Below are 14,899 nucleotides of genomic sequence, written 5' to 3' on the forward strand. Positions count from 1 at the left end.
TGAGAGTGGCGAGCAGCAGTGTAGTAGAGTCTACCATCTCTTACCCAGCATCTCATTCGTCACCCATAAGGTCCTCCCTGCAGTTCCTCGTACCCACCACAAGGGGCTCCCTCACTCCCCCTACCCTCACCGCAAGGTGCATACCTGTGTCATTAGAGTCCGGCTTGTGTCGTGTCTGTGTCTGGCCTGAAGCTCAGTCCTCTGTGTCTAAACTAACTGTTGCTAGTATGACAGTCCTGCCAGTGTGAAAGGTAACGTGATAAATCACAATGGCTGTCCAATCTGAATATTTAATTGTTTCTATACCTGCAGCAGCCTGTATGTGATGATGGATGTTTGGAAAGTGGCTAAAAAGATTTAAAGTGTGCACTGCACATCAGGCTACAAAATAAAATGAAAACCAAGAGCACTTGAGTATCTCCATGGAGTGTCTCAATGAACTCCTCCTGCCTCGCCAGGACACAATTGTGTTTGTATCTGACGCTTATTGTCTTTTTCCGAAATATATCAAATTGACAAACGCTAAAGATAGTGCAATGAATTCAATCAGCGTGCACTAAATGTCATTTTGTTGTCTCGGCACAAAATAATTGCAGACAGCTCCTTCGGCTGCACGGCCTTGATGTGTCTTAAAAGGTAGCAATGGCACAATTAAAAAATGAATTACTCAGATGCTGGTTTGTAACTTTCTAAGTGCTCCGCGGGATTATGTTTTTTGCGCTGGGGGCAGGCAGATGCCCAAGGCTGGCATCTGCCAGAGCAGCTTGCTGAGATTCTCATCTCTACGTTTTCCTCCAATAAACATTTCTATTTCTCACTGTATTTCCCCTCTTTGATTCTGACCGTGGCTGTAACCTTAAACTTGGAGGTGAAGCCTGTCTTCATGGGCTTTCATTAAAATGCCCCTCGAGGGCAGACTAACACCGAAGTGTTGTTCTGCAGGCGAACATGCACTAAAAATGGCCGTTTCAGGCCTCCCTTTGTCTTGATTTAATTTCGTTTTTTGTCAAGCGAAGCTGAAAAGCTTTCTCTAAAACATAACGCTATATTTACAGCTACATTGACCAGCTGAACTGAACTTGAAAGACATCTGCCTTGAGGAATGGTGTTGCAGGTCTGTTTGGGCCAATGCCTCTCTCTCTCTACATTGTCTGTTTCACATCATGCTCATACAAACGCGTTTAGTCCAAAGTACGCACAGAAATAAAGCAAGCCCAGAGAAAAGCCGTTCGGCTGCACAGCTCTTCAGCGTGTTTTGAGCCAGCGTAGTCGGGATGTACAACAATGACAGAGGGCCTGGCTCTGTGTTTGGGAATTTATTATCAAACATTGCATTGTTTTAGCTGTGTTAATCCACATTTTTGGATAGGGGCTTTTTAGCATGATCATGAAGGAGAGAAAGGCCATGAGAAGAAATAGAACATCTGTACCTAAACATCAAAAAATATATTAAAAAAGGAGAAGAATTTCCACGGGGTCACAATCCAGGGCCTCCCTTTGTGCCATAGTTTGAAGTTTAATGCCTATGGAAGGCTAAAGTCAGGTTCTGGGTCAGGTAAGAGCCTTTAAGTTAAACTGTGATGGACTTGGCCAATTATGTATAATTGGGCCCAATTGGCTTCCTTACTCCCCATCTTCTCTATATTCCTAGAGTCAGAGTCAGAGTCGGTGAGTGTTGTGCTTGCATTGCTCTTTACATTATATGAATGGCCATAGAACATTTTCTGTAATCCTATCTTTTAAGGGGTTTATGCAACAAAAGTTAAACACTACACCTAACATATCCACACATTCACCACATAGGCAAGGTTTTCATTTGCCATCTGTTTCTGTAACCTCCTTTTACATAAGGATATGAAAGACAAAGAAGTAACACTTGCTTTCAATTCATAGCTCAAAGTTTAGGATTCTGTGTACTATAAATATATTGAATCTAAACCTTAGTGTATTCTCTGATGATGGTCAGCAATTAATCTGGATTTAGATAAAACATAGTCAAACTGTATTTAAGCTCACAGGGTATTCACAATCAACTCAACATGACAGGTTACATCTGACAGACAGTATTGTACAGTGGTGGTGCAAATCGTGTCAGTTAATTTCAAAGACACATATTTCAATGCAAACGCTACTGGTTTAATAACTGGTGGGTGAAAGATATTCATTGTGTTTTATCTGTAACCTGAATATGCGCTCATTCAGGGTCTTTGCATTTTGTTGACCTGGGACAAAAACGTACGGGTTATAATAAGGTTACTCTGGCTTGTCTACTTCATCATGGGGCTTGTTCAGGATGCCGACGCCAACAAAGTGAAAATTAATAACTTCTGTACAACTTCTGGCGCATTGTCTTATTAAAGCGTGAGGATCGATTAGAAAGCATTATGCAATAATTGCCATCTGCAGAGGAACTCCAATTCAATTAGGACACCAACTGAACCACAGACCTGACATCAGGAGAGAGGTTTTGATTTCAGTGTAAATCAGGGACTGGTTATACAGTATGCATGGCAGAAAAAAGAACAGAGGCTGCTTCTGCGGTTGAGGTAAGGGAGGGATGTTGCCTTTTAATTTTCTGTGTAACCCGGCTGGTTTCACTGGCTCAGTCATGGAGAAACATTGCAAGCCTGAAAACCAAGGCAAATAATTTCAACAGTTGTTATATGCATCATTTATTAAATATGTTAAGTTTAAAAAATGTATATGCAATTTTTTATAATCCATGGTCCATTTCCATTCGATATATTTAAGATATGGTATTGAGGTCCAAAAATGGGGAACTGCATTGAATTGTGATATTAATAAAATAAATAAACAATGTATTTCTTAAAACTGGATTTTTAAAAATGACTTTTTCTTTGTGAAATGCATTACTAAAATCCCCCTTACTGAGAAACTGATACATTGATGTATATAGTTATAGTATTGCCTAACTGGCAGTTGTCTAACTGATGATATTGTCTAACTGACGGTATAGTATTTTCTGTGGTCCTCCAGTGTTTTCATGCAAACGGCATCAAAATTTAGCTTATTGTTCTACTTTATTACACAGAATATAATAAGAGAGAGCAGTTAAAGTAGTCCATTGGAGCGCTTCTCCCTTTTTCCACATGTGCTAATGATTTAGTGTATCTTGGGGCTGCTGCAATGCGTGTAATTTAATTATCAGCTTGACTTTATGTCAATCTGTATTGTCTACAGAACACAAGCCCTGCCGCCGTCCAAGAACCACAAGCCACCAACCAGAGGGGAGAGACTGGTGCCTTTGATTTCACATAATGCTGTTTCCCTCCCTCTGTTCTCTGCTCCAGCTGTTTGTTTTGACCCACTACATCATTATAAATGGATCCATGAAATCAAAGAGCAGGATTTTCAAGCACGTTCTTTTTGCTGGAGGCAAACTATGAACTCACTGCTGGTCAAAATGATTACTGGTCCACCACTTCCAAATCACTTAATACCAGTCCTGTGATTCAGTAGCAATAGACCTAATTTTCCCCAAAATGCACACTGTTTTAAAAATGATGAAAAAAAAATGTAAGGACATTTCAGGAAATTTCTTGGCAAGAACGGGTCTGCAGTTTGACTGGCAGTTTTTTTTTCTTTTTCTTTAAATAACTATTTCAAGTAGCACTTTATTGTGGTATGCACAATACAATTCCCATAGCTTATAAAATTTCATTAAATTTACAGTTACCAATAATACATTTAACCCTGATCATTGGTTCTGTATTACCAGAAAACTCTATTAACTGTCATTGAGGCTGGTTCATATGCCCCCCTCTGAGAGCCAAAATGTAAGGTAGAGCAGCTTTAATAAAAAACGGAAGAGTCGCGTAGTGTTGGAAAAAAAGTTAAACTCAATCGACTCGAGGATTATCGTTAGCTGTAGATCGAATCAGCTACAGTAGACACCAGCCTAATACGTTTAACACAGGAGAGTGGCAACTATAGAATTTCCCCCAACTTAAGTTAATTTTATTTCCTTGCTTTTTTCTAGCGTTAACATGGCTGGTTCCAGGAGGGTGCCATGGGAGTGTGCCGTAGGAGGTGGGGTGTGGAGAACCTCACTCTGCACTGATGCTATACCATTGTCATGCAGAGTCGGGGCCCTCTCTCTGGGCACCGCGGAACCGGGGGAACGAGGCGGCGCTGGTGATTCAGGGTACCGGGAACACTGCACGCTGATTTATTGAAACTCTTCGTCTGGCCTAGGTGCCTCGTTTGTCAAGAGACCTAATTTAAGCTGGCCCTCAAGACTAATTGCAAATTTGCTGAAAATGCTGATATTGTAGAACGGCACTTTCGCTGGTGTCCCCTGCCATGCCTCTGCTAATGCGTTTTATCTGTACCGCATAAAATAAGCAGGGAGGCGGCTTTCTGCTGTAGACACTGAGAGAGAGAGAGAGAGAGAGAGAGAGAAAGAAAGAGAGAAAAAGAGAGAGAGAGGGCAAGCATGGCTTAGAAAAAACTCCAGTGTGTAAACTCTTGATAGGAGTGCAAATCTGTCAACAACAACAGCAGCCACGATATATGCACAGAGAGACAGACTGTTGGAGGTGCCACCTGGAAAGCATTATTTGTGTCACCCTTCTCCCAACCCCCATCAATCAAATGGAAGGTCAAATGGCAGTACCTTCGATGTATCTAGAAGGCATTAATGTGATAAACGATTAGGGAAACTGCACAAAAAAATCTACCCCCTGACTGCAATTTCCTATAACAATGACATCTCTATTAGGTTAACGTTTGTGTCAAATTAGGCTCCATCCAGAAGACATATTTACCATGTTTTCACCTAGGTCGTTATTCAAGATTTTGGTAGTAATAACACCAAGATTTTGGTAGTAATAACACCAAAATTACAAAGCAGAAAATAGGTTCCTCCAAAAATAATTTCCAAAATTAATGATTAACCTGGTTGTGGGATCAACTCAGCCAGGCTGAAATGCAGATCTGATGCTTATTAAATACTACTCAACTTAGCTTAAATCCAGACACCTGCATGATTATCGAATACAAAAATAACCCCTGAGGCATGTTGCTACCAAGTTTTTACTAGTGACAAACCATAACAGAATTAATCTAATTTTTGGCATTTTATTTTTCAGGTATAAGTGCTTCAGACAATTTGTCACTGACATAACCAGCAAGCCAGAGGTGATATTTTCAGTTAATGAGTTTTCAAAGTCCCCAAAGCTGACATATGCATTAACAAGTATGTTAAGAGGGAAACAAGCATTTAATACAAAGTGTGGACATGCATGCACCTTTTTAGGCATGGATATTCTGGATTCCTCTTGGCTTGAACATCATGCTGACTGAACATCATGGGTTTAAAATGACTCTTGGATTACTGTTTTTTCTTTTCTCTATGGGAAAGAAAGCTGGGCTGGGCCCAACAAAAGGGTTGACCCTGACGAGTAGGATCAAGTGGGAAAGTGTCATTAGACAGAGAAGGACTCTGTGGTCTGTGATTGCCAGGGATATACTTTGTAGATATTTAAATCCTTTTTAAAAATTTGCATCTTCAGAGATTTTCATTTTCGTTACATCTAGAACATACTTGCAGTATGATGGGTGCTACCCAATTCAAATGTTTTGAGAAAGTCATATTTCCACTTACAGTAAATATTAATCCCCTGATAGTAAAAGAAAATATGTACACTAAACCCATGACTTGCTTCTGATTACAATTCAAGAATGGACAGCCTGCAATATATTAACCAGAGGAACTTTGAACTTTGACAAGTATTTAACATGGATGGCCAAACCATCTTTAGACAAAGATTATATGTAGAAAGCATTCAGTTCATACTGGATTGATTAGGCATGTAATCATCTTTTCTGCATGATTTTCGTTGAATGAATGTTTCACTTGAGTGCTGACCTCACTGGAGTGTCATCTTTTTTCTGTGCAGACCTAAATCTGTTTTGCATGCTCTCTCTTTCTCTTAAAATAGTCCAGTTTGCATAGCTGGGTATCTGCACCTTGTAGACAGATGAACATTCAGTGCAGTAGAGAGAAAATGAAGGAAGCCTTTTTGATCCAACAGTGTTTGGACATTGTTTATTAGACAATTCATTAGCCTTGTATTATGGCATGACTTATATGAAGCAATTTAAGCATTACATATATATATAAAAATTAAAGATAGTTCTGTTGAAAAATTTAACCAAATATCTCTAACATGCCTTTCCACAGAACACACGATTACTGTGGTCATTTCCAGTCAAAAGTGTTGCTTGTTAACAGATTGACTACGTAGTTATTTCTTCATTATTCATTTGGTTCTTTTTCATCCAGAGAAATGGGTACCTGTGATGGTTCTCTACATGTGTTTGAAGTGCACCACTATTACTGTTGTAACAACAAAGTGCCTCTCTTTCACACCTCTCTCACACTCTCCTTCAAATAAAACAGTGAAGTGTGAGCCATCCACACTCGACAGTCGTTCATGAGGAAGTACAGCCAGAGTGCGTATGTTTACAATGGAAATATCTGATAATGGATGTGAAATATATTTTCACTATCATAATAATATTAGTATCTCCCTGTTTAATCATCCGCAAACAACTTCAGCATATGTTCAGTATGCCAAGGGGCGTACACATGCACAGCACCCACTTCTTTTTGAAACGCTGTTTTATCTAAATGAAATTTGAAATCTGAGGAATATGACTTACTTCCTCTTCTGAAATTACCAATGTAATGCCTTTTTTGTAGGTATGTAAAATTTTTCGGTCATGTCAACACACAGCCAAAGTGTAAATATTTAAATATAATATGAATATACATGTCAAAATAACAGACCAGTGTTTTACATTATTTTTTGATGCAGTGCGTCAGGACTGATGAATTGAGGGATAATACAAAATGGTAATATGCTGGTAACATTATCTTTTGTAACTAGCAGCTGTGGGCGGTGAGAGTACTTACCAAATCTGACCTGCCCACACATACAGTGTTCACTCCAGCTCCTGAAAACAGAAGAGGCTACAGTGTTGTATAGTCTGTGTCATGTGCATTTTATTAGAGTCAAACTGTAGGGTTCCCTTGCCTTATGCAGTGAGTATGATCCACTGGATGGCATGAGAGGTGGCTGATGCAAACCAGTGTGAACGCTGCAGCCCTAAGGCTAGAGAACCATGTCAAAATCATGTGTGTGAACCTATGAGCGTGTTTATGTAAAAGGTGTCAGCCTTGTTTCCTACAGTGTATATTCACACGGTGAACTGAAAGGGGCTAATGATGGCAGAACTCGGTGGAGAGAAGTCTCTCCCCACTGTGCCCCAGAGAGGGAGGGAGGGGTGGGGGGGGGGAGGAGTACAGAGTGGGTGTTCGTTTCTTTTCAACACTTGCTCCACATGGCCTCCTGCCTCCTTTGTCTTTTTATAGCCTTCCTCTCCGAGACGCCGTGCTCCCTCGGCGCGCAACACGAGCCAAACGGCGCTCAGTTCCTCCGCCAGAGCCCGCGCCGTGGGAATACCGCTATTTCTCCTCTTTTTCCAAGCCTGTTTTTTATTTCCACATGCTCACACCTCTTGCAAGTCTTGTTTTGGACATGGTATTTGTTCAATAAATGCGCACAGTCAACGTGACATCATGGCCCCCCCTCGTCTGCTGCGTACGGCTGGTGCTCTGCGACAGAGACCACCCTTTTCTGCATGTCTGAGTCACCAGATCCTCCTTGACTTCTCTCTGCCCTTCTCTCACAGAGTTTGTCTTTCTTGCTTGATTGCTCAGGATACAAAATGCGTATAAACTATGGTAGCTCCAACTGATGCAATAATACCAAGTTCGATGCTGATAAGTCAAATTATTTTTGGGGACCTTGGGCCTCTGAAAAAGGAAAGAGCTGGGTTCACGAAAAAAATCCCCATCCTAACAAACACGATAAAGTGAAAGGAAATCACCCAGGGTGGCCAATGTTCCAATAACACCTTTCGAGTTGTGGGCAATAATATTAATTTATCACGACCCCGGTATCGTGAGGAATAGCAGGCAATTACAATTTATCCTGACGCGACGGGCCGCGAAGACGGCCGGCACAGCTCAGCAAGTCTGTTGGAAGTGGCGGCGGGCCCCGGGTACGGAGCCGAACGCGCGTGGTCATTTGTCTTTTCGCCGCGGTGCCATATGGAGACGGCTGGCACAGCACAGATGTCCACTAAGTGCTGATGAAGGCTGGAGAACTGGCAGAGCTGGCACCTGGTACCTCCTGCTCGAGCGCGGGGCAAACGTGACAGAGGCAATGGCAGCGCCAAGCCAGACGAGGAGGAGGGAGGGGGGGGTGGGGGGGACTGTCCTTCAGGAGATGTGCCTGGGCCGGGCTAGAACTGTGTGACATCACTGAGCATACCTCCCCTGTCACCTTCCACATTTCTTACAGATTCCTCAGTTTATCACCCAATACAAACAGCAGACTGAAATCCTCCATTAAATAGCAGAGGTCCTCTCTTTATACCTTATTTATTCGCTTGGCAGCTGCTGTTGTCTGGGGCAACGTACATACCTTGCATCTTACATTACATATTATATGTTTGTACAGTTGAATATTTGCTGAGGCATTCCAGGTTAAGCACCTTCCTCTGGGGTACAATGGGAGTTCTCCACCTGGGAGTCAGTCCTGTAACCTTTTGGTTCTTTAATCACTGCAGTATGTACACACAGTCATGCCTCCAAAAATGACGTAGGACGCAATCTGGTATCTTTTACAGAAGTAGCTGCAACATACAAGTGGATTATTGCTACACTTTCAGTGTGTGAACAGAAACAAACTCTTTGATGTCACCTTATCTCATATAATTGCTTGTAGCTCTATTTCCATGCAGTTGTACACAATATGAACAAGCAATAATTATCCCAGAACACATTAAAATAATCTGCAAAATTAGTCTGAAGTCTTAGTCTTGGATGAGACCACAGAAAAAAGGCACACATATGTGCATAATTGAGAGGACATAACTCTTGGAAACATGTCAAATTAAAAGCAGTTCTTTAAAATCTCATGTACAAGTGTTGCCTAATCACAGGAAGTGTCCTCCACATTGCGCTGTCCCCTGGGAGACATCAGTTGATAATCAAAAACATTGGAGCCTGAGAAGAAAAAAAAACCTTGTTCTTCCGTGCTTGCATAGGCCTTTGATGGTTTGATGGGTTTCCTTCTGTCTTGTTGAGCCTGCTATGTCTTTTCCCCCTGCTGATGATGTCACACGGCAGGCCTGCTCCTGTCTCAGCGTCCCAGACTCACACAGGGGCCACGCCTCCCTCCCCCAGCGCCCTCATGTGGAACAGCTCCAACCTATGGGAGAAGTGCTTACCATGCAGCTCTCCAATCTGCGGCTAAGGTTTCAAACAGCTGAACACATGTAGGCCATGAGGGGCGAGCACAGGTCACTCCTCTGGTTGATCCAGTCTTACAGAACCAAGCCAAATCACTAACGCAGAAAAAAAATACATGGGATGCCCTTTGCTATTGCTTAATATTGTCCACGCCCCTGAAAATCAGTGGCCAACTTATTGAATTTAAAATTACATCTGCAAATGTTTGGGGCGGAATATGAAACTATGAGCTTTCCCAGTCATGGTGTCCTAAACACGGATTACCCCCAACTCTTTCTAAATCTAAATTCCCTCTAAAAATGTGCGGGGGCGGTAGTATTCATTTACAAGAGAGTAATTCGAGTTCACGGTTGTGAATCATTCCGTTGAATTCGCTAAAATTCATTCAGTGTTGGTGACCTGATGATGAGAATGGAGGAGGGAAAGCCAAGGTCAGCTCTGAGTCAAATCTTTGGAGAGAAACAGTACCACTGCTGTAACTTCTAAAACTGCTCACTCTGTGCTCCATGAGCACAAGGAACACATACAGTCTAACAGTCTGACTGACAGGCTGTTCCTGCAATGCGTCATTGCTTTGCACCAGATCCTCTTGGTCTACCCACCAAGCATGGGGAGACCTTTCTCACCCATATGGGGCTAACTGAAACAAGGGATTTATGGGGGGGGGGGGGGTTGCTGGAGAGTGTGGGGGTGTGTGTGCGTGTGCGTGTGTGTGTTGGGGGTGGGAGTTGGGGGGGATTAGAATGCAGAGTGATCCTGCAAAGAATAATTTACCCCTTAAGGCCATATAGCTTCAAAGTAAAGAATCCTCAGGAGTGGGCTGGAAGGCTCTGAACCTGCCAATGGTAACTTACTCTGTGGATACTGAGCCAAAGACTTCAATAATGACATCACCCAGGAGCGGGGCGAGAGTGCAGGGGCTGGCTTTCAAGGTGCCAGCGCTCGTTGGGGAAACTTTGAAGTCTTCCGAGGGCTTTAGCGCAGGACTGATAGCGAACACGCCTTTCTCACAGGCCGCGGCCACTGGAGCCACCCGACGGATTATCCGATTTAGGAGCTTTGCACTGCAAGCCGAGCGTGTGTGGGAGACGGGGGAGAGGGTCAGCTGAAACCCCCCACACCCCTCCGCGCGGCTCTGCCGCCGGCGTGTGCTCACAGCACCGGGGCCCCCGAAGCGGACGCCGCTGCCGAAACGACCCCGGAGCTCGACCTTCTCACCTCCCCTCTTCTCCGGCGCGGCTCCCGCCGAAGCCCAACGGATTAATCACATGTCCTCTCTCCTCGCTATTTATACCATCTGCCTTGGCACACCAGCGGAGACTCGCCGCATCCCCGAGAAGAGCTCCTCTAACACGTAGGAGACAGATGAGGCTGTGAGACAGATTTTACTGTAATTACTCCTCCTCAGTGTGAATGAGAATAAAAGACAACACTCTGGAACAGCTTGTGCAAATTTGCTCCTCTGTCAAAAAATACATACATTATGTACACACATACGTATATATAGACATATATATATACACACACACACACACACATACACACATACAGATGCATGGGAAAATGTAACTCCTCTCCTCTGTCAAACATACATGTATGTATGTATGTATATATATATATATATATATATATATGTATATAGATAGATATAGATATAGATACAGATTGATGGGGAAAATGTATCTCCTGGGTCTCTTTTCAACAAACACTATTTCCAATTATGACATGTTCATAGCACACACAGAGAAAAACACCATTTCCCGTACAGGGTATCTGGTTAATTTGATTTGCATTTCCAAAGTAGGCAGTTAATTTGTAATCTATACCCTTATAATGTACTCAGTTTACAGATATTATAGTCTTTTACGGGGCATATGAATTGGATTGTGTGGTTTACTAAGAATAATTGAATCATTTTAATGCTACCGGGTGAGAGCGGGAGAGATGAAAAATCAATTTATCATTAGTGAATAATTAGTAATAAAAGGGATATTTTTTAAGGGAAATGATTTTGTAGCTTTCTTTGTGAAATTAAAATGGTTTATCTATAATTATGTTAAAATTACATCGCAATTCTCTACTCAGTACTAACATATTAGATAATGTGATAGAGCACTGTTATTAGCAATCTTTACAGACCTGTCAGTGTTGTATATAAAGAAGATATTTGGCAGACCTCTTTTGCACAGAATATATCAACTTAAAGCTGTAATATATATCCTTCTCCTGTATTGAATTAAAGTGAGAATCATTTTAGATATATTTCCAATCTTTCTTTGATGTTAACAATTCATTTTCCTGTCCAGAACAAACAAGCATAGACATACCTCTTATTTTGCCAATACCTTACAAACAGCATTTGTTAACAATAAAGCTTTGGTTTTCAACGTATATTTATTTTCTTATATGAGGGCCAACTCATTTTTTTTCACTCATATAACAAAAAGGAAAAAAAAATATCAAAGCTAGGAATGTGCCAAGCAAACTACAGTGCCATGATTTATTTCAGTGTATAAAGGATGTGTGTTCTGTGGAGCAATTCAGTGCTGACGCTTCATCTCCGTTACCTCAATTTGGTCAATTTTCCTTAATATCTCCACATTGTTTGGACTTCTTGGCCCTATTAAAAGCATATCAGATTCTTCTCCTCGGTCACTGTAACAGATATGGAGAATCGATAGAGCATTACCGCGTGGTGACGGCCCATGCACTAGGAGGACTTGGGTGACAAAGTCTGTGTGCACGCTCATGAGATCACCGAGACGACAAGATCACATTTTCTGCCAGGGACAGCGTTTATCATTAACCCTAAAGTGACACCAGTGTCAGGGCTCATTAAAAACCCTTTCCCCTCCTGCCAAAGTAGGTCTGTTCCTTCCTGTTAAAATCTCCTCTTTCTGACATACCCCACCAATACACATGACTGTACTTTTCATGGTTAGCTGGGGCACCGGGGCATTAATTAGCTGGACTTTCTTTGCGCCATTTAAAGAGCGTGGTGAAATCTCATGTAAAGCCCATAGATCTGTATTTCATTGCGCCAACACAGTTTGAGCTAGCAGCGAAATACTTCCATGGTTTTGTATGCCTCTAACGCAATGCACTGCAAAATTGGGGAAAGACAAGAAAAAGGTACTTTCAGGTGAGGGATTTCAACCAAAAAGGATGCTGATGGATCAGTATCTGCAGAAAAAAGCCAACAGCCAGACATGGGGAATGTGTTTACTACACATTCTATTAAACTGATGTGGGTATGCCTACTTTGCCAGTGAATGAACTTCATGGATTATTACAACCAATTATTTATTTCCCTTATCTAGGATTAAAATATATTAATGCAGCTAACTATTTATGGTATCAGCTTGCCTTGGGAACTTCCCAAAGATACAGTGGCTAGCCTGGGAATCTGTCCTACACCCATTAAGCCACTAGCCTACTTCTTTAACCCACTCTCCACACTGCCTCTGTACCCAGCCCTGCAGACTGTGGCAGACCAGTACCATGAGGTGGAAGCATGGTGCTGGGGCCGGGTGATCTCTTCACTGTACACCTCCAGAGAGGTGCCCTCATTTTCCTAGATTATCCCAAATAAACACCACAAAACAGTGATGTTATTATTCACTGTTTTGCAACTGTTTTTCTAAATGCAGGTCAGTGAATAGATCTAACCTATAATGTGAATTCCACGTGTATGGCATGTTATTGGATGGTTGTTTTAGTATTGGTATGGTATCACTATTATGTAGTATTATTTAGAGTTCAATAACTTTTCTCTTGACGTCTCACGCATGAAAAGCATATGAAATGTTTTCTAAAATGTTTAACTCTGTACATATTCATATTTTCACCATGTGGAACCAATTCAAACACACAGGTCTTCAGGAGTACCTCAAATCATTTATATTTCTAATGTTAAGGGATGGAGGTCCATTGTGGAAAATGGCTCAGTTTGAATAGATCTGGAATATACAGTATTCATAGGCTTGTTTAGTGACTGACGTGAGTATATGTGAACAAAATAAAACACACACAGTACACTTGAAAATATTTCAGGCATCATCATGTTGTTTTAATGCTAGGAAATACAGCGTGCCCCTGAGTGAGCTCAATTTAAGAAGGGATGAAGGCAATGTTAACCTGTTCCGGCAGGCCACATGCCCCCGTCCATCCATTTTTATGTGCTTATTTAATTCAAAACAGCTGATAATCTTGTGTCAGTGAGAAACTGTTTGTGAGGAGGAGGTACGGGCAGGGGGCACTCACAAAATAGATGAAATGAAATATATTTTCAGAAAATGCCCCCAAAGTTCCCTGCCATTTGGACAGAGGTTATTACACTACAGTGAGAGAGTTTTCCTCTGGTCCGGGGGAGAGCATGCTGGGAGACTGGCCTGTGTGCATGAGGCCAGAGTCTTAGCCACATCTCAAGCTAATTTACAAAGATCCCGAATTATTCCTTATCTCCGGCTTTAAAGGTTCTAAGGTTGATTAACAGCCTTCTGTCCTGTTTATCAGTTTTCGACTTGGCACAGAAAATATGTGCGATAAGTGCATAGACCATTAAACATCCTATTTCCCCTAATATTTGTTGGAACCATCTGCTTAACTGATCTCCCTTCACTTTAATTAAAAGGGATTCCCGTCTTGTTGGGGTCATTACGGCTTGGCGGTCTTCGCGAAGGGGTTTGTGATGAGTTCAGCTTTCCCCATGTCCCTGACTAGCTATTTTTTTATTTGCCACGCTTTGGTGTTTAACTGTTTCCTGACTCTTTTTTTCCTCACACCAAAGCCTAAAATCCTGTTTCCTATTTTGACATAGCTGATGCAGAGGCTGAAATCATGAGCAACTTCCATATGCGGTGTTGGGTTTGTGCATCCCAGAACATGCCAAAACAGGTCTCCCGTATTAAAATACCAGTTTATTATGGTTGTGATGGTTTGAGATGCCCAAAGCCCACCGGATCAATACCGCTGTGTACAATCCCTCTCTCTCATTCCTTTTGTCTTTTTTTTAATTTAGTGTTCCCAAACCGTGGACAAGGTCCGAGAGTGTCTGCTGCGCTTGCATCTTCCCCGGCCTGGCCGTCCTCCATCACTGTCCATTGATAGGTTTTCTGTGTGCTTCAGAAGAGAGCTGCAAGCCTCCACACTTCGGCACAAGACTGATGGTTCGTCAATAGCATTAGCCAGCAATACAGCCCTCACTGGTGTAGAACAGAATCAATACGGGAGAGTAAAAAGTCTAATGCATTGACAAGCCCATCCTCAGCAAGGTTCATGTTACCAGAAATGAGTTTTTGTAAGGAATCAGGGAGTCAGGGCTGCTTATTCCAGTCCACGGGACCCAACAGTTGACTAAGATTTATTGCACCTGCTTTCCCCCCTTTCTTATTCATTTCTTTTTTTAGGAGTGACACGCGCGTTGAGTGAAAGCACCAAATGTGAGAGGATTGGTCCTGTGGCCTGGGACTTCTGCTGCATCCAGCGACTGATGCCACAGAGCGTACTGCTACCCCTGTGCATCTCCCGATTCTGGTAACCGCGTCTCAGATT

This window comes from Megalops cyprinoides, chromosome 18, assembly GCF_013368585.1.
Source record: "Megalops cyprinoides isolate fMegCyp1 chromosome 18, fMegCyp1.pri, whole genome shotgun sequence".
NCBI lineage: Eukaryota > Metazoa > Chordata > Actinopteri > Elopiformes > Megalopidae > Megalops > Megalops cyprinoides.